Genomic DNA, 21,219 nt, shown 5'->3' with positions numbered 1-21,219 from the left:
CTACATCCATGACCAACACAGAATATGAACGCGTAACATGTGCAGAATATGTCAGCGCCCAATATGCATACAGCATTCTTCAAATACATTTACATGTAATATTTGTGAAAATAATGAAGACAATTGAATAATTTAAATTTGTTTGCATATTTAGTTATGAGAAATAATCAATAAAATAATATTTTATAAAGAAAATAATAAATAGAATTTTTTTTCCTTCAAACAATGAGAAAAAACGAGAAAAAAAGCTACTGGCCACACCTGTACCCGGGTATAAGAAGTCGTAGGTGTCAACTTTGAAAGCTTATATCTCATCAATGCATTGACCTAGCATGACAAAAAAGACACCAATCGACGTAGATTTACTTCGTTTTCCTAGATCAAAAATTTCAAGTCAATATCTTCAGCGATTTAGGAGCTACATCACTCCAAAGTAGCTACTGGCCACACCTGTACTTGGGTATAAGTCCTAGGGTTAACACCATACAAAGCTATAACGCCAAAGAATATTAATTTAATTTGGCGCATTCATCAGGTCAAAATATGGTAGAGCGGGGTAAAATCTCCTCGGATTAGGGTTGGGTTCTTGTTCACTACTTTTGTGCAAACAAATGACCGCACAATAAAAAAATATTATTCATGTACCTAAGTAAAACCAGACCAAAAAAAATGTATTGAATTTCCCAAAAAAAAAAAACAATCCTTTTTCTATCCAACAGACGGACTCCATAGTAAAGAAAACTGCAAGCTCAAATCCGAGAAACAATAAAGTCGCTTCTCCCATCTCCCCTACCCAACCATAGAGATACTTACTTTTCGTATCACCAATCCCAACCATATCCACAGATCTATGGCGCAATCATCCCACTAAAAAACAACTCTATCTTTTCATATTAAACGCTAACAATATTTAATTTAATAATTAAATTTAAATGTTTATACATTTCTCAAATCCTAATTACGCCTATCAGCCCTATTCTACAATTTTCTTTTAAGCAGCACAAGTATATTCTGCAGTAATTTATTTCATAATACTTTAGTACACCCTAATGTACCATATGTTATCTCATTCTGAGTAACATCTTATATTTTTGAACGCAAATTTAATTATATATGTCTATTTGCATATTCGTGTTCAAGAGGGAAACGAGAAGAAAAGCAACACGATCTCATAAGCAAAGAAGTTATTAATTTAAGAATGTAAGCAAACAACCTACATACAAATATACATAGTTATGCACTTTTTTTTTTGCAATCGCATTGTCTTTCTCTTGATATCAATACATTAGATAAAGAGTATAAAAATTAAGAGCACTTACATGGTCTCGAACGATGTCAGCAGGCGCCTGATGAGCTCCGTCGGAGAGCTGAAAACTTCTCAAAAAAAAAAGACAAACAGGTTTCTCCTACTTTGCAAATATGTGTACATACATATTTACATATATGCGTGGAGATATAAACAAGAATATTTCTTCTTATTCTTTGCTTCGTATTCTTATGTTATTTTTCAAACTACTTCTATTCGAATACTACCGCTAGAAATTTACGCACGCCAGTCCATCGTAAATAAAAATTTAAGAAAGGGGTGGCCCTTTTTTAACTGCTAAAATGTAGTATGTGAAAATTCAAAATTATGCATACTTGCATGTATCAGTATACCCAGTTGTGGATATATAATTCGCTCATTCTTCTTTCAAGTCAAAATTAAGGTAATATGGTATATAATCTGAATTTAAAGAAAAATATTAATGGATAACAAAAAATCTAATCGTCGTTGCTTGGTTGCTTCTAATTTGCTCAGCTGACAATCAGTTGATACAAAAAATACAATATAAGTAATTATTAATATTTTATATAAAAATCCCTACAAAATTGAAAAAAGATTAAAAGGTTGATTTTTACAGCATATTCAGCGAAGCAACGATATTTAGAGCATAACAATATTTAGTTGCATGTAATTTTTGATTTAATTTATAAAGCTAAAGAGAAACATAGCTTTCCCTTTCAAACACATGATTATACTAATATTAATGATAATACTAATTTAATTCATTTTAGTAATTAAATCTTATGAAAATTTTAGAGCTTTGTGGTTCTTAGCATTTTTACGCAAGAATCGCCCAACTTCTGAGCTTTCATTTCATAAGGTTAGGGATTTTTTTTCTTATTTTTTTTTTCTTAAAATTAAATTTATGTATGTAAATTAATATGCGTATGTAAAGGTTCGCCTACCTTAAAACAATTAATTGGCTTTCTGAGCCTTACTCAAAAACAATTCTATGATGCCATGCGGCTTTTATCTAAGTACAGTGGAACATCAAATATTAAATTTTACAAAAAGTATTTTAATTTTGAAAAAAACAGCTTTGAAATTTGTACAAAATGCTAAATCTCAAATAGTGAACACGTAACTGATTGTGAAGAAATAAAGGGATTGGAACTTTGGCACGTGGCCGACCTAACCAAGCTATATCAAATTGGCACTAAGATACTTATTCCCTTTCTAGCACCAACACCATTCGCAGCTCCGGGCGGATTCTAGATGTCTTTTGACCAATTTTCCTGTAGGTAGATGATGGAAATTTCCTCAGGATCCTTCTGTAAATCTTCTTTCTCCACTTTCTAGGAGCAGATTGATTTTCGTTCACCAAAAACTTTTCGTATATGCGGGTCGAATTGAATTTGTTTTCCTTTTAATATTATTTTAATTGAATAGATCGCAGACTTTTGCGTCTTATATAAATGACTTAACTAAATCACGATACCGGTTTAGGTACCCGACACTTTGACTTTGTTATAGTTGACTTTTTTCCTTGCTGACTCGTCGACGATCCAAATAAAAAGGCAAGACGCTCTCCTTTTGCGGAAGCCATTACCGACATTTTTTGTGATATCAGTCAGCTGATCGGTTTTCTCATTTGACAATACAACTCTCAGCTTTCGGAATTATTTGTTTATTTAAAAATCAAAGAAAAACCGAAGCCCCTCACATTCCCTTTTCCATTTTCGAGGCATGTGTGGGGGATTGTCATTTGCCTCACTATCTAGGCCTTCCGCCCATTCCAAGCCGATTCCCGGTGTTGGACGTAGGTCACTTGTAATTTCATTTAATCGTCCCGTTGTCACGTCATCTTATATCGTCGCGTGATCATATTCGGTTTGTTACTACATGTACGATTCTCTTAGGCATAGAGCCTCTTTCGCGGCCAATCCCTCCAAAACAAATGCAGTGGAAAGCTACATTTAACCCTTCTTGAGGTGTGCTAGCAGTGACTAGCCATACCCTGAAATGGTAGGCTACGCAGCTTCCAAATTCTATGGTGATTGCTCTTTTTGTCAGATGCTTTCCACCACACAAGAGCCGCATACGTAAATTTCGATCGAATGACTGTGTTGTATATGCCATGGATGAAATGCTGTGGCAGCTCCTACTTCCACCCGAGAGCCTTTTTGCAGATATAGTATGCTGTCAGAGCTTTTTTTTTATCTCACCTCAAGGTTCATTTTCCACGGCGGCCGCCGGGAAAAATACCATGAACAATTTTGAAAAAAAAAGTTATTTCAATTAGACAAATACCCGAGTGCATTTCTGTCATGAAAAGCTTCTCAGCGAAAATTCATCTGCCTCTTGTGCTAGGCAAAACTTAATAGGAGCACCAGGCGAATCAGAAGAGCAGCTCGGCATTAACCTCCGCGGATGTTAACCGCGCCAAGTATACAATTTTACTATACGATTGTGTTCAGAAAATAGATTTGTCGCTGTGCTGGTTAGCCTTGGTAAGTAAAAGAAGGTGATTTTTATTTTTCTTGTGAACAGGAAAAGTTCCGTTTCTATTGAACATACCCCTAAGCCTATTTTACCCTTACCATCTTGAAATGCCGCAAAGTGCTGCATACCATAAGCTCGATAATCGTAGGCAGGAAATTGCCTGTGATCAGAATCACTATGCGACACACTAGTTCCTTTCGCCCTAGAGTTTCAGAACCTGCCAGTCTCCAAAGAAGAGGCGGCGTTGACGATTCTATTCCTGCGCATCCATGGAACTACAGAGTCTTAGGATTCATGTCGTGAAAGTGATCGGCAGATGGCCTCCGTTTGAATGTTCTTTCAGGCACCCTCAATGTCGAGGAAGGCCTGGTAGGGTGCATTCATTTTAGTCAATCGATAACTTTCGATAACAAAACGACAACTTTTGATTACAAATCCGTAAGATGTTGATAACAAATCCTTGACTTTTCGAAAGCAAATTCATAACTTTACAAGTCGACAACTTTTCGTGGGGTTTTTCAGTTTGGACAAATTTCTTGCCACACTCTAGACAAATTCACTCTTTGTAAGGTCCTTGTGGAATGGCCAATTAATCCTTAAAAAATTGAAGTAAGTCATTCAGAATAAGGAATGTCTATTTAGAAAGTGTTGAAATATCAATGCCAATGATAAAATGAAGGCCTGTGATGTAAGACAACATTTTTCAAGTCAACTTTTAGGTCACAAACTCCACTTTCACTAAAAATTGTACTTTATTTGAAGGAAAAGATCGCGATAGGTGTCGACCGACAGCATACGGGGTAGGGGGCTGAGGGTGCTTAGAATGTAACCGCGGTAGGTATGCCTGTCGTAAGAGGAGACTAAAATACCAAATTGATACAAGGGGTTGTGTAGCCTTTTCAAGGGGTTGCCAACGGAATATACAGCTTCTCCAACCCAATTGTCAATCTTACCTCCACGTGGGGAATCCTTTTTTTTAACATCCGAGACTCTGGAGACTCCAAATTTCTTACGGATATAGAGGATGGCCTAGAAGGCTTCATGTGACCATACCAAATGGTTCCCGGGATGGTCGGGCTAGTACCTTTATGATGCTTTTTACCGGAACGTACTGGATCTGCATCCGGCAAAGGACAGTCAGCGTCGATAACACTCCCCAAGGCCTTCGGGGAGTGTCCTCATCGCTACAACAACAACAGAATGAAACTGTACACATCCTACTAATTTGATTTTCATCTCAAATGCGAAACTTCCGCATAAAACATTCCAACTTAAATGTACGCTCATCATTACACGCACTTTAACTTTCCTTTCATTAACTTTTAACTTCACTATCCGACAAATATACAAACGCATTTTCTTTTAGTTCACTCCAAGACACGTTACAGCATTCACAAGCAAATTGAAAAAGTTTTGTTCATATGTCATCATTAGCTTTATTTAACTAACTACTAAGAAATGCAAATGTTTCTGCCAAAGTAATTTTCTTACACCATTCTACTCTATTGTGCTCATTTTAGAAAACATTGCAATAATGTGACATTTGCACAGAAGCTGAAAGAAAAACGTTTTGATTAGTAAATGTCCTGAAAATGCACAACCAAAAAACAACAAAAACTATCTAAATTTCAGTCTCTAATCAATGTGCCAATTTATATACATATATTGTTAGTCATTTTTGGGGGGTTCCTGATAATTCTACACCTTCTTCTAACGCTCGAATCGCTGAACTGTCGAATAAACAACTACAATATTCAGTATTGCAAAATAGTCTTTATTAGACTATTTTGGGAGTAGTACTTCATATTTACAATTATAATTCACTAATAGCGTGTCTAAATCAAACTTACTAGTTATTCTAGAGCTTGCCCTACTTTCATACTCTCTGCTACCCCGTTCGCATATTTCTTCTAAGGTCTAGACTTTTCACCAACATGCCTTCTAGAACAGTTGTATCTCATGCTTGGTTACTTAGGTATATACATATATATCTGTAGTTATGCTTTTCATCTAGCCATATGCGTGTGTATGTGTGAGTAACCCTTTCTGCTCTTAGCTTCCGGTTACATATATGTATGTGAAATAATGTCTCTGCTTCAAGCTGCTGGTTATGTGTATGGAATATTCCTCGTTGCCTTGTACATAAGTGTTACTGCTTGCTGTTTTTGTTGTTGTGATTATTTACTAACAGCATATTGATGCTAATATTCGCCACAATATGTACGTATGTATTAAAAAATAATTAAAAGTACGATATTTGGTAGAGCTACATCCATATATTGTTTACTTTCCAATTTTACTGTGCAGCAGCAATTTTGCGACAAAGAAACCATGGCATATTTCCAAAAGCTGTTATTGTAGAGATACATTTTTCTGAACCAACTTAGAATGCACAACTAGTCTATTGGAATTTGTCATCTCCTAGTCTCCAAGTGCAAACGAAAATGTTCTGGAGTGTAAGTATTGATGCGAAACTTTGAGATGCTCGTTAATAAATTACCTTCTCTGTTTTCGTTCGAATCACCGTTAAAATCAAAATTATTTATCAATTCCCAGACACGATGCTTGTGAAGCACTGCGTTGGTTTCATTACACTCTTCTCTCAGTGTCCTATTAACCTCTTTATTTCTGAATAAAGTGTTCTCCTTTCTCAAACCGTTTTACTTCCTTTGGTTCCCTTGGTTCGCTTTACTACAGCTGCATTTATCTATCAAACTCAACCCTAGCTTTCAACTGGGTTTACATTAAAGCTAGCAAATCATCTAATTGGCCGAAATTTATTTGTCGTATGTCGCGATCAGACATATAGGTTGAACTGGCCGGTCCATAAGGACCTCACATAGACTGATTGAGTCCGTAGTGTTAAACAGATCAGACAGATAAAGTCAGCGTGAAATTTAATTGTACATTTCATTTCAGATAAATAACTTTTCTACATAACCCGTGGCACCGCCCGTTAAATAAATTTCTCTACATTTCCTCTTACAACAAAACGTGATAAGTGAAATATCATTGACACAAAACTATTTTTTGCTATGTTATAGTTTATTATTCTAGTCTACGACCCTTTTTGATTTGTTTTATATATAAGTTGCCGTGGTCTTTAACCGATCCCGTCCATTTTTACTAGAAACATCACAATTTTAGAAATAAGGGTTTTCAATTAGAAGACAATTTTTCTAATCGGGGTCGCCCCTCGGCAGTGTTTGGCAAGCGCTCCGGGTGTATTTCTGCCATGAAAAGCTCTCAGTGAAAACTCATCTGTCTTGCAGATGCTGTTCGGAGTCGGCGTAAAACATATAGGTCCCGTCCGGCCAATTTGTAGGGAAAATCAAGAGGAGCACGACACAAATTGGAAAAAAAGCTCGGCCTTATATCTCTTCGGAGGTTATCGCGCCTTGCTTTTCTTTTATTTTAATTTATAGCTTATTATTTTCGTCTACGACCCTTTTAAAAATCTTTTATATAAAAGTGGGCGTGGTCTTTAACCGATCTTGTCCATTTTTTCTAGAAATGTTACCTGCTATAGGGAAAATTTTTGTACCCAATATTTTACGATCCGTTAATTTTGCTTCGAGTTATGGCTTCCGAAACATAGAAAATTGCTTAGTCATAAAAGGGGCGGCGCCACGCCCATTTTTTTAAATTTGAAGTTTTTCGTATTTATTGTTATACATCCACTTGTGAAATGAAATACCATTGATATAAAGCTTTTTTTTGCAAAGATATGGCTTATTTTATTCATCCACAACCCTTTTAAAAATCTTTTATATAAAGTGGTCGTGTTCCATAACCGATTTCGTTAATTTTTCTTCAAAGCATTCCCTATAGTAAAGGCAATCTCTCTGCCGAATTTTGTTCCGATAGGTTTAACGATTTTTGGTTTATGATCAATAATATTTGTAAAATTGATTTTATCACTAGTGGGCGGTGCCACGCCCATTTAAAAAAAATGTACAACTTTTTATCAAGAGTCTCAATCTCAGTGCATACGTCAAATTCCAACGTTCTAGGTGTAATATTTACTAAATAATCAGGTTTTTGTGTTTTCTAAAATGTTATATATAAAAAGTCGGCGTGGTTATCATCCGATTTCGCTCATTTTCAATACTGTCACGGATATTAGCATCACTAAGCTATACCATCACTAAGGCCATCCTAAGCGGTATTTACGTCAATAATCAAATCATGTATACACATATATAAGGCAGCCGAGAGATATCACACACAGATGCATTAACTTATACGCCTAAGTGTTTTCGAGAGACTGTAAACTACAAACTCACATACATCTGAGAGACACTGAAAAGTAGACAATTGTAAACAAGTAGAAACTAAATGAGAACTATAAACACACGAAATAGTTGGTAAGTTCTGGAAATGCAGCGTAAACTATAAAAGCGGCGCAAGCGAGTAAGAAGTAATTCAGTTTGATTTGAGTTGTCAAGCAGTTTCGATTAAGACGATATCTAGCGAGCAATAGCAGTACTATTTTGAAAGTCAGTTTCATTTAAGCTATCAGTTTGGTTATTAAGCCAGATAATTGCAAAGTATAAGTGTTATTGTGAAGTACTTTAATAAAGGCCATTTTTCCATTATTCAATATTGGAGTTATTTATTCAACAGTTTAGTGATACGAACTTAGCAGAAGCGCAAATAAGAGGATTTGCAGCAAATTCGTTACAATACCAATATATTCTGGGTCCAGATAAGCTCGTGTGTTTGGTGAAGATATCTCGATACTTACTCAAGTTATCGTGTTAACGGACAGACGGACCGACGGACGGACATGGCTCAGTCAAATTTTTTTCGATACTGATGATTTTGATATATGGAAGTCTATATCTATCTCGAACGAATTTTGTAATTGAAATTTAAGCAACTTCCCGATAAGCTACAAGCTTGAAACTTGGAATATAGTTCAGAACCCGATGACAATGCAATAATAAAAAAAATCGCCGCTAGGTGGCACAAGGATCGAGATATTCGCAAAAATCGAATTTGTGGTCCAATTTGGCTCAAATTTGGAACACATAATACATACATGAATAGAAAGCGACCTATGATGTCCGATTTGGAACAAATATTGCATACAGTCCAGTAGAAGTGACATCAAAATATTTTGGAGTTGGAGGAGGGACAAGCATACGTGGCGCAGAGTCGAGTAGAGTCTTTGGAAGGATTATGTATTGAGGACTTAGGTTGTAACAAATTTTCAGGAAAGAGTCCTTGTAGTAATGAGTCACTAAATGAACTAAATAGAATGAGAAATAATAGGCAATTAAATAAAGACTAAAAACTTGAAAATAAAATAATAAAAACAAATTTTAGTTAAACGGTTTTATTGAAAACCATACTTACATGAAGTAATAATAATACGAAAAGCTAGAAAATAATTAGGTAGGTCCTAGGTACTGGTTGATCAGACAATTAAATAAAAGCGTTGGACGCGTCATATTTCTATTGATAGTCATAAGTAAAACCAACTGAACCCTAATCAGGTTATGCTACACCTCACATTTTTAGAAATTTCACGCGCCCAACGCTTTTATTTAATTGTCTGAGCAACGCCCTAGATTTATGAGGAGTGTGATGACTAGTACCTAGGACCTAACTAATTATTTTCTAGCTTTTCGTATTATTATTACTTCATGTAAGTATTGTTTTCAATGAAACCGTTTAACTTAAAAGATTTTTTTTTAATTATTTTATTTTTAGAATATGAATCACACTTTCGGGGTCCACTACAGTGATTTCCTCGAAGCTTACCAGATATAAGGAAGACATGTTTCGTAGACCAATCTTAACTAAAAACTATCAAGAGTAGCCTGTGTTAGTAAGGTACATACTTTTCGGAGCACATGATAGTGGTTTTATCAAAACCTTCAACTGCCATTACTGATCGATATGAAAATATATTATACTAGTAGACCCGTCAGACGTTTTTCTGCTCTAAATTTGGTCTATCTCCATACATTTTAATAAGCTTTTTCCGTCTAGTTCTGCCCCTCCCCCCCCCCATTCCTCACTTTTTCTAATCCTTTTATTCACTCCTCCCTCCGTATTTTCGCTACATTTATCTCTATTTTCGTCTCACTCTATCTCTTTCTCAGTCTCCTTCTCTCTTTTCTCTTCTCTAAAGTTTTTCCCATTCTTCTTCATCCCTTATTGCTAGGCAAATCGAATAGGACGTATGTAAATAGTTATGTGGGTATTATTAATTCATGTCTTTATTTCGGCTTCGCAATGACATTTATCAGTTTTGCCAGGTTAATGCAACTAAATCGAATATCACAACGAAAATTACTTTAAAGCTCTCAGCAGCAACTTTCATTTGATATCAATATTACACACACATTCTAGGGGTATCCGGGTCCAGGTTTTCCCCATATCTTGAGACCGTAGTCACCCAGCGGTATACAAATTACTCTGTACTAAAGCACTCATCAACAGCTTCAATTTGATACCCATAATGTAAAAACACATCCTAGTGTTACCCTGATGCACGTTTTGGCCTATATCTCGAGACCCTTCACAAATAGGTATGAAAATTACCCTGTACTAAAGCACTCATCAACAGCTTTCATTCGTTATCCATATTCTATAAACACATTCTAGGGGTATGCGCGTTCACGTTTTCGCTTATATCTCGAGACCCTAGTTACCCGCGGGTACGAAAAATACCCCGTATCAAAGTACTCATTCGATACCCATATTGTACAAACATATCCCAGGATTACCCACGTCCACGTTTTGATCTCAAGACCCTATCCAGAACGGGATAAAAATTAGCCTATGCCTGTCTCCTGGTTCTAAGCTACCCCTCCACCAATTTTCAGCCAAATATGTTCATCCGTTACTTCCTCTTCAATCACTCTTTATCTATTAAAAAAAACGCATCAAATTTTATACTATATACTGATGTACATCCATACATACCTATAAACCTACGCCCGAAGATAAATAACGCAGCGAATGCTATATATGTACGTATGTATGTGTCGCATCAAGCCTCACTCAAAAGCAATTAGCGCGGACAGTTCACAGCGAACAAACACACATACGCATTTTTTGATAAAAATGTTACTTTTGTTTAAACAATTTGGCTGATATAAGAAAGGAACCAAGTTTTTTTTTGATGCAGATCGAAGGTAAATATTTCAAAGTTTTACTGAAAAGTAGAATTTTTGAAATCCATCCATCCGTTTATGAGTTATAGCTGTGTATACAAAAATTTTATAATTTTTTGCTACATTATGGCAATTTACCATGCCCCTATAATATATATCTTCAAATTATATCAACTGTACCATCTCACGTAGCTAAGCTTTCAAATGCAAAAAACCGTTTTAAAATCGGAGTATTCTGTGTGAAGTTATGTGCATACATGGCATTTAGCGACATTATTTTATAAGATTTATAGATGCCCATAAAACTATGCATCAACTTATAATGACATCGATCTTAATTTTTCATGTATTTTTCTTATTTTTGAGAGTGTCTTATGTTTCGTCATTATTTCCATTTTCTCGTTAGTTTTGTTCTGAACTAACATGAAAATTATGAGAGAAATCTAAATTACACCCTTTCTAAGTGGTAGGCAGATAGTAAACTTATTTTAAACAAGTAAGGAAGGCTAAGTTCGGGTGTAACCGAACATTACATACTCAGTTGAGAGCTATGGAGACAAAATAAGGGAAATCACCATGTAGGAAAATGGACCTAGGGTAACCCTGGAATGTGGTTGTATGACATGTGTATCAAATGGAAGGTATTAAAGAGTATTTTAAGAGAGAGTAGGCCATAGTTCTATTGATGGACGCCATTTAGGGATATCGCCATAAAGGTGGACCAGGGCTGACTCTAGAATTTGTTTGTACGATATGGGTATCAAATGAAAGGTGTTACTGAGCATTTTAAGAGGGAGTGGGCCTTAGGTCTATCGGTGGACGCCTTTTCGAGATATCGCCATTAAGGTGGACTAGGGGTGACTCTAGAATGTGTTTGTACGATATGGGTTTAAAATGAAAGGTGGTAATGAGTATTTTAAAAGGGAATGGGCTTTAGTTCTATAGGTGAACGCCTTTTCGAGAAATCGCCATAAAGGTGGACCAGGGGTGACTCTAGAATATGTTTGTACGATATGGGTATCGAATGAAAGCTGTTAATGAGTATTTTGAAAAGGAGTGATCCTTAGTTCCATAGGTCGACGCCGTTTCGAGATATCGCCATATCAAACGAAAGGTGTTACTGAGCATTTTAAGAGGGAGTGGGCATGAGGTTTATAGGTGGACGCCTTTTCGAGATATCGTCATTAGGGTGGGCAGGGGTGACTCTAGAATGTGTTTGTACGATATGGGTATCAAACGAAAGGTGTTACTGAGCATTTTAAGAGGGAGTGGGCATTAGGTCTATAGGTGGACGCCTTTTCGAGAAATCGCCATTAGGGTGGGCCAGGGGTGACTCTAGAATGTTTGTACGATATGGGTATCAAACGAAAGGTGTTACTGAGCATTTTAAGAGGGAGTGGGCATTAGGTCTATAGGTGGACGCCTTTTCGAGATATCGCCATTAGGGTGGGCCAGAGGTGACTCTAGAATGTGTTTGTACGATATGGGTATCAAATGAAAGGTGGTAATAAGTATTTTAAAAGGGAGTAATCCTTAGTTCAATAGGTGGACGCCTTTTCGAGATATCGCCATAAAGGTGGACCAAGGGTGACTCTAGAATGTTTGTACGATATGGGTATCAAACGAAAGGTGTTACTGAGCATTTCAAGAGAGAGTGGGCATTAGGTCTATAGGTGGACGCCTTTTCGTGATACCGCCATTAGGGTGGGCCAGGGGTGACTCTAGAATGTTTGTACGATATGGGTATCAAACGAAAGGTGTTACTGAGCATTTTAATAGGGAGTGGGCATTAGGTCTATAGGTGGACGCCTTTTCGAGATATCGCTATTAGGGTGGGCCAGGGGTGACTCTAGAATGTTTGTACGATATGGGTATCAAACGAAAGGTGTTACTGAGCATTTTAAGAGGGAGTGGACATTAGGTCTATAGGTGGACGCCTTTTCGAGATACCGCCATTAGGGTGGGCCAGGGGTGACTCTAGAATGTTTGTACGATATGGGTATCAAACGAAAGGTGTTACTGAGCATTTTAATAGGGAGTGGGCATTAGGTCTATAGGTGGACGCCTTTTCGAGATATCGCTATTAGGGTGGGCCAGGGGTGACTCTGGAATGTTTGTACGATATGGGTATCAAACGAAAGGTGTTACTGAGCATTTTAATAGGGAGTGGGCATTAGGTCTATAGGTGGACGCCTTTTCGAGATATCGCCATTAGGGTGGGCCAGGGGTGACTCTAGAATGTGTTTGTACGATATGGATATCAAATTAAAGGTATTAATGAGGGTTTTAAAAGCGAGTGGCCCTTAGATGTACATATATGTGAAGGCGTTCTCGGGATATCGACCAAAATGTGGACCAGGTGATCCAGAAAATCATCTGTCGGGTACTGCTAATTTATTTATATATGGAATACCACTAAAAGTATTCCTGCCAAGATTCCAAGGGCTGTTGATTTCGCCTTGTAGAACTTTTTCATTTTCTTCTACTTAATATGGTAGGTGTCACACCCATTTTACAAAGTTTTTTCCAAAGTTATATTTTGCGTCAATAAACCAATCCAGTTACCATGTTTCATCCCTTTTTTCGTAATTGGTATAGAATTATGGCATTTTTTTATTTTTCGTAATTTTCGATATCGATAAAGTGGGCGTGGTTATGGTCGGATTTCGGCCATTTTTTATATCGAGATAAAGTGAGTTCAGATAAGTACGTGTGCTAAGTTTAGTAAAGATATATCGATTTTTGCTCAAGTTATTGTGTTAACGGCCGAGCGGAAGGACAGACGGTGGACTGTGTATAAAAACTGGGTGTGGCTTCAGCCGATTTCGCCCTTTTTCACAGAAAACAGTTATCGTCCTAGGAGCTAAGCCCCTACCAAATTTCACAAGGATTGGTTAATTTTTGTTCGACTTATGGCATTAAAAGCATCCTAGACAAATTAAATGAAAAAGGGCGGAGCCACGCCCATTTTGAAATTTTCTTTTATTTTTGTAATTTGTTGCACCACGTCATTACTGGAGTTGAATGTTGGCATAATTTACTTATATGCTGTAAAGATATTAACTCTTCTTTTAAAATTTGAATTAAAAAAATTTTTTTTTAAAAAGTGGGCGTGGTCGGTCTGCGATTTTGCTAATTTTTATTAAGCAGACATAAAGTAATAAGGGTAATGTTCCTGCCAAATTTCATCATGATATCTTTAACGACTGCCAAATTACAGCTTGCAAAACTTCTAAATTACCTTCATTTAAAAATGGGCGGTGCCACGCCCAATGGCCAAAATTTTACTAGTTTTCTATTCTGCGTCATAAGCTCAACTCACCTACCAAGTTTCATCGCTTAATGCGTATTTGGTAATGAATTATCGCACGTTTTTGATTTTTCGAAATTTTCGATATCGAAAAATTGGGCGTGGTTATTGTCCGATATCGTTCATTTTAAATAGCGATCTGAGATGAGTGCCCAGGAACATATATACCAAATTTCATGAAGATACCTCAAAATTTACTCAAGTTATCGTGTTAACGGACAGACGGACGGACGGACGGACGACTGCGTATAAAAACTGGGCGTGGCATCAACCGAATTCGCCCATTTTCACAGAAAACAGTTAACGTCGTAAAATCTACTCCCCTACCAAATTTCAAAAGGATTGGTTAATTTTTGTTCGACTTATGGCGTTAAAAGTATCCTAGACAAATTAAATGAAAAAGGGCGGAGCCACGCCCATTTTGAAATTTTCTTTTATTTTTGTATTTTGTTGCACCATATCATTACTGGAGTTGAATGTTGATAGAATTTACTTATATACTGTAAAGATATTAAATTTTTTGTAAAAATTTTACTTTAAAAAAAAATTTTTTTTAAAAGTGGGCGTGGTCCTTCCCCGATTTTGCTAATTTTTATTAAGCGTACATATAGTAATAGTAGTAACGTTCCTGACAAATTTCATCATGATATCTTCAACGACTGCCAAATTACACCTTGCAAAAGTTTTAAATTACCTTCTTCTAAAAGTGGGCGGTGCCACGCCCATTGTCCAAAATTTTACTAATTTTCTATTCTGCGCCACAAGTTCAACTCACCTACCAAGTTTCGTCGCTTTATCGGTCTTTTGTAATGAATTATCGCACTTTTTCGGTTTTTCGAAATTTTCGATATCGAAAAAGTGGGCGTGGTTATAGTCCGATATCGTTCATTTTAAATAGCGATCTGAGATGAGTGCTCAGAAACCTACATACCAAATTTCATCAAGATACCTCAAAATTTACTCAAGTTATCGTGGTAACGGACGGACGGACGGACATGGCTCAATCAAATTTTTTTTCGATCCTGATTATTTTGATATATGGAAGTCTATATCTATCTCGATTCCTTTATATATGTACAACCAACCGTTATCCAATCAAACTTAATATACTCTGTGATCTCTGCTCAACTGAGTATAAAAATCAATACGAATAAAATTTTACGTGTGTATGGCAAATGCACTCTACGAGTATTCAAGGATGGTATGCATAAAATTATGCAATATTTTTACATATTATTCTTAAATAATCATTTCAGCATAAAGTATGTTTATTCCAGGCATGCTTATCCAACGAACCGATATCATTTCGTTACGATAATCAACGTTAATAAACGAAACGAAATGACTTTGTTTCGTTTACTTACTTACTTAATTGGCGCTTAACCGTCTAAACGGTTATGGCCGTCCAACAAGGCGCGCCAGTCGCTCCTTCGCTCCGCCAACCGGCGCAAATTGGTCACACCAAGGGAGTTTAAATCGTGTTCCACCTGGTCCTTCCAACGGAGTGGGGGCCGCCTCTGCTTCCATAGGCGGGTTCCGATAAAAACACTTCTTGGCCGGAGCATCATCTTTCATTCGCATAACATGGTCTAGCCAGCGCAGCCGCTGCGTTTTAATTCGCTGGACTATGTTGATGTCTGCGTATAGCTCGTATAGCTCATCATTAAATCTTCTTCGGTACTCGCCATCACCAACGCGTAGAGGTCCATAAATCTTTCGAAGAACTTTTCTCTCGAACACTCCCAAAGCCGCTTCATCTGCTGTTGTCATGGTCCATGCTTCTGCCCCATATAGCAGGACGGGTACGATAAGTGACTTGTAGAGTATGATTTTCGTTCGCCCAGAGAGGACTTTACTTTTCCATTACTTACCTAGTCCAAAGTAACATTTATCGGCAAGATTGATTCTTCGAAGTCTTCTACTATTTCGAAATTATGGCTGCCAACAGTAGCGTGGTTGCCAAGGCGCATATGCGCTGACTCTTTGCTCGATGACAGCAGGTACATCTTTTTGTCCTCATTCACCATCAAACCCATCTTTACCGCTTCTTTTTCCAGTTGGGTGTAAGCAGAACTAACAGCGCGGGTGTTTAGGCCGATGATATCAATGTCATCAGCATATGCCGCTAATTGCATGCTTTTATAGTATATTGTTCCAGTGCGGTTAAGTTCTGCAGCTAGTATAATTTTCTCCAGCATCAAATTAAAGAAATCGCACGATATGGGGTCACCCCGTCTGAAACCTCGTTAAGTTTCGAACGGCTCGGAGAGGTCCTTCACAATTCTAACTGAGCTGATGGTGTTGCTCAACGTCATTTTGCACAGCCGTATAAGTTTTGCGGGGAAACCAAATTCAGACATAGCGGAATATAGGCAGCTCCTTTTCGTGCTGTCGAAGGCGGCTTTAAAGTCGACGAAGAGGTGATGTGTGTCGATTCTCTTTTCACGGTTTTTGCCAAGATTTGGCGCATTGTGAAAATCTGGTCGATGGTAGATTTACCAGGTTTGAAGCCGCACTGATAAAGTCCAATCAGCCGGTTCACGGTGGGCTTCAATCTTTCGCACAATACACTTGAAAGGACCTTATATTCGATATTAATAAGGCTGATTCCACGATAGTATTTTGCAGTATCCCCCTTCTTGTGGACTGGGCAAAGAACACTTAGATTCCAACCGTCGGGCATGCTTTCGTCCGCCCATATTTTGCTAAGAAGCTGCTGCATGCGCCGAACTTGAATAGCTCCGCAGGCAATCCATCAGCGCCCACGGCATTGTTGTTTTTCAATCTGGTTATTGCTATTCTAACTTCGTCATAATCGGGCGGGGGGACATATATTCCATCATCATCGATTGCGGGATCGGGTTCCTCATCTCTGCGCGGTGAATTGCTGGAGAGCAGAGAAGTATTCCCTTCATAATCTAAGCACTCTCTGGACATCAGTTACAAGGTCGACGTTTTCATTCCTACAGGAGTTTGCCCCGGTCTTAAAACCTTCCGTCTGTCGCCGTATTTTTTGGTAGAATTTTCGGGCTTTAATCCTGGTGGCTAGCAGCTCAAGCTCCTCGCACTCACGCCTTTCTGCTTCTGCTTTTTTCTTCCTGAAAAGGCGTCTCGCTTCCCTTTTCAACTCACGATAGCGTTCACACACTCCTCTTGCCGCACTCGCTTTTAACGTAGCCCTGTAGGCAGCGTCTTTTCTTTCGGTTGCAACGCGGCATTCTTCATCGTACCAGTTGTTTTTTCGTGGCCGCCGGTAACCAATTTTTTCCTCGGCGGCAGTACGACGTGCTTTGGAGATATGCTCCCCCTGCTCCTGTAATCCTTCAGGATGAGTTGTGCTCTCTGTTTCGTTTACTAACGTTAATTATCGTAACGAAATGATATCGGTTCGTTGGTTAAGCATGCCTTGTTTATTCACAGGTGGCCGCTTTGATAGCCCCCTCTTGGAAATAAAAAAAATGAAATCAGTGTACTCTCCAGAAAGTGAGGGAAATTAAATAAGGCACTAGCAAGCCTAAAAGTATGCCACATGTTTTAAAAATTTTTTACTATGCTAAGCTAGATTACTTTCGCTACATAACTCTGAAACATGCTGCTTTAAATTTAAGTACCTGAAAATACTTGTAAAATCTTAAAAGTCCGATTTATATCACACAAAAAAATATCACTTTTGTTACCAAAATTGCAGATATAATTATGGGGTTACAAGCTGACTTGTTCGTTTGGGTCAAAGAGAACTTGTGTAGATGCATTTGGAAGAAACATAATCAAAAAGAAAAGTATAAATTTAGCCGACAGTCATAACATACACCAATTACGTTTGTTACACATTTGGTCGCCCGAAAGTATGCAATAAACTTTTTGGTTTAGCAAAAAAGCAAAACTCAAAATGCAAAAAAAACGAAAGGTGTTACTGAGCATTTTAATAGGGAGTGGGCATTAGGTCTATAGGTGGACGCCTTTTCGAGATATCGCTATTAGGGTGGGCCAGGGGTGACTCTGGAATGTTTGTACGATATGGGTATCAAACGAAAGGTGTTACTGAGCATTTTAATAGGGAGTGGGCATTAGGTCTATAGGTGGACGCCTTTTCGAGATATCGCCATTAGGGTGGGCCAGGGGTGACTCTAGAATGTGTTTGTACGATATGGATATCAAATTAAAGGTATTAATGAGGGTTTTAAAAGCGAGTGGCCCTTAGATGTACATATATGTGAAGGCGTTCTCGGGATATCGACCAAAATGTGGACCAGGTGATCCAGAAAATCATCTGTCGGGTACTGCTAATTTATTTATATATGGAATACCACTAAAAGTATTCCTGCCAAGATTCCAAGGGCTGTTGATTTCGCCTTGTAGAACTTTTTCATTTTCTTCTACTTAATATGGTAGGTGTCACACCCATTTTACAAAGTTTTTTCCAAAGTTATATTTTGCGTCAATAAACCAATCCAGTTACCATGTTTCATCCCTTTTTTCGTAATTGGTATAGAATTATGGCATTTTTTTATTTTTCGTAATTTTCGATATCGATAAAGTGGGCGTGGTTATGGTCGGATTTCGGCCATTTTTTATATCGAGATAAAGTGAGTTCAGATAAGTACGTGTGCTAAGTTTAGTAAAGATATATCGATTTTTGCTCAAGTTATTGTGTTAACGGCCGAGCGGAAGGACAGACGGTGGACTGTGTATAAAAACTGGGTGTGGCTTCAGCCGATTTCGCCCTTTTTCACAGAAAACAGTTATCGTCCTAGGAGCTAAGCCCCTACCAAATTTCACAAGGATTGGTTAATTTTTGTTCGACTTATGGCATTAAAAGCATCCTAGACAAATTAAATGAAAAAGGGCGGAGCCACGCCCATTTTGAAATTTTCTTTTATTTTTGTAATTTGTTGCACCACATCATTACTGGAGTTGAATGTTGGCATAATTTACTTATATGCTGTAAAGATATTAACTCTTCTTTTAAAATTTGAATTAAAAAAATTTTTTTTTAAAAAGTGGGCGTGGTCGTTCTTCGATTTTGCTAATTTTTATTAAGCAGACATAAAGTAATAAGGGTAATGTTCCTGCCAAATTTCATCATGATATCTTTGACGACTGCCAAATTACAGCTTGCAAAACTTCTAAATTACCTTCATTTAAAAATGGGCGGTGCCACGCCCAATGGCCAAAATTTTACTAGTTTTCTATTCTGCGTCATAAGCTCAACTCACCTACCAAGTTTCATCGCTTAATGCGTATTTGGTAATGAATTATCGCACGTTTTTGATTTTTCGAAATTTTCGATATCGAAAAATTGGGCGTGGTTATTGTCCGATATCGTTCATTTTAAATAGCGATCTGAGATGAGTGCCCAGGAACATATATACCAAATTTCATGAAGATACCTCAAAATTTACTCAAGTTATCGTGTTAACGGACAGACGGACGGACGGACGGACGACTGCGTATAAAAACTGGGCGTGGCATCAACCGAATTCGCCCATTTTCACAGAAAACAGTTAACGTCGTAAAATCTACTCCCCTACCAAATTTCAAAAGGATTGGTTAATTTTTGTTCGACTTATGGCGTTAAAAGTATCCTAGACAAATTAAATGAAAAAGGGCGGAGCCACGCCCATTTTGAAATTTTCTTTTATTTTTGTATTTTGTTGCACCATATCATTACTGGAGTTGAATGTTGATAGAATTTACTTATATACTGTAAAGATATTAAATTTTTTGTAAAAATTTTACTTTAAAAAAAAATTTTTTTTAAAAGTGGGCGTGGTCCTTCCCCGATTTTGCTAATTTTTATTAAGCGTACATATAGTAATAGTAGTAACGTTCCTGACAAATTTCATCATGATATCTTCAACGACTGCCAAATTACACCTTGCAAAAGTTTTAAATTACCTTCTTTTAAAAGTGGGCGGTGCCACGCCCATTGTCCAAAATTTTACTAATTTTCTATTCTGCGCCACAAGTTCAACTCATCTACCAAGTTTCGTCGCTTCATCGGTCTTTTGTAATGAATTATCGCACTTTTTCGGTTTTTCGAAATTTTCGATATCGAAAAAGTGGGCGTGGTTATAGTCCGATATCGTTCATTTTAAATAGCGATCTGAGATGAGCGCTCAGAAACCTACATACCAAATTTCATCAAGATACCTCAAAATTTACTCAAGTTATCGTGTTAACGGACGGACGGACGGACATGGCTCAATCAAATTTTTTTTCGATCCTGATTATTTTGATATATGGAAGTCTATATCTATCTCGATTCCTTTATATATGTACAACCAACCGTTATCCAATCAAACTTAATATACTCTGTGATCTCTGCTCAACTGAGTATAAAAATCAATACGAATAAAATTTTACGTGTGTATGGCAAATGCACTCTACGAGTATTCAAGGATGGTATGCATAAAATTATGCAATATTTTTACATATTATTCTTAAATAATCATTTCAGCATAAAGTATGTTTATTCCAGGCATGCTTATCCAACGAACCGATATCATTTCGTTACGATAATCAACGTTAATAAACGAAACGAAATGACTTTGTTTCGTTTACTTACTTACTTAATTGGCGCTTAACCGTCTAAACGGTTATGGCCGTCCAACAAGGCGCGCCAGTCGCTCCTTCGCTCCGCCAACCGGCGCAAATTGGTCACACCAAGGGAGTTTAAATCGTGTTCCACCTGGTCCTTCCAACGGAGTGGGGGCCGCCTCTGCTTCCATAGGCGGGTTCCGATAAAAACACTTCTTGGCCGGAGCATCATCTTTCATTCGCATAACATGGCCTAGCCATGTTGTTTCAAAGATATATTTGAATACGACACATTATATCTGTAAATCATTTAATTACCTAAATTGTTTACCTTAATTTATGTAATTTTTTTTTAATTTTGCTTTCAATATTTTGTGTTTTTTTATCAGAAAAGTCAACTTTGGGCCAAAATAAGTATTTTTGTTTAGGATTTTTAAAATTCAGCTTTGCTAATAAAAAGGGCAAAAAAA

At 37.4% G+C, this 21,219-nt stretch overlaps 1 protein-coding gene across 23 annotated transcripts in view; it reads right to left on the bottom strand.

Moving 5' to 3' along the window:
• The window catches only part of rsh (radish), a 798,688-nt gene that overhangs the window by 551,669 nt on the left and 225,800 nt on the right, over positions 1-21,219 (bottom strand). The window contains exon 1 of one of the 23 annotated variants that reach the window (XM_067780999.1): positions 1,320-1,339. The exons of the other annotated variants lie outside the window; for them this stretch is intronic. The gene's annotated coding sequence lies outside the window, so the exon portion shown is untranslated. Of the gene's footprint in view, positions 1-1,319; positions 1,340-21,219 lie in introns of those variants that run through there. 23 annotated transcript variants of the gene reach the window in all.

This window comes from Eurosta solidaginis, chromosome 4 (genome assembly GCF_040869045.1).
Source record: "Eurosta solidaginis isolate ZX-2024a chromosome 4, ASM4086904v1, whole genome shotgun sequence".
NCBI classification, from domain to species: Eukaryota; Metazoa; Arthropoda; class Insecta; order Diptera; family Tephritidae; genus Eurosta; species Eurosta solidaginis.
The sequence above is the reverse complement of the archived record's forward strand: the minus strand, read 5'-3'. Positions and strand labels throughout refer to the sequence as shown.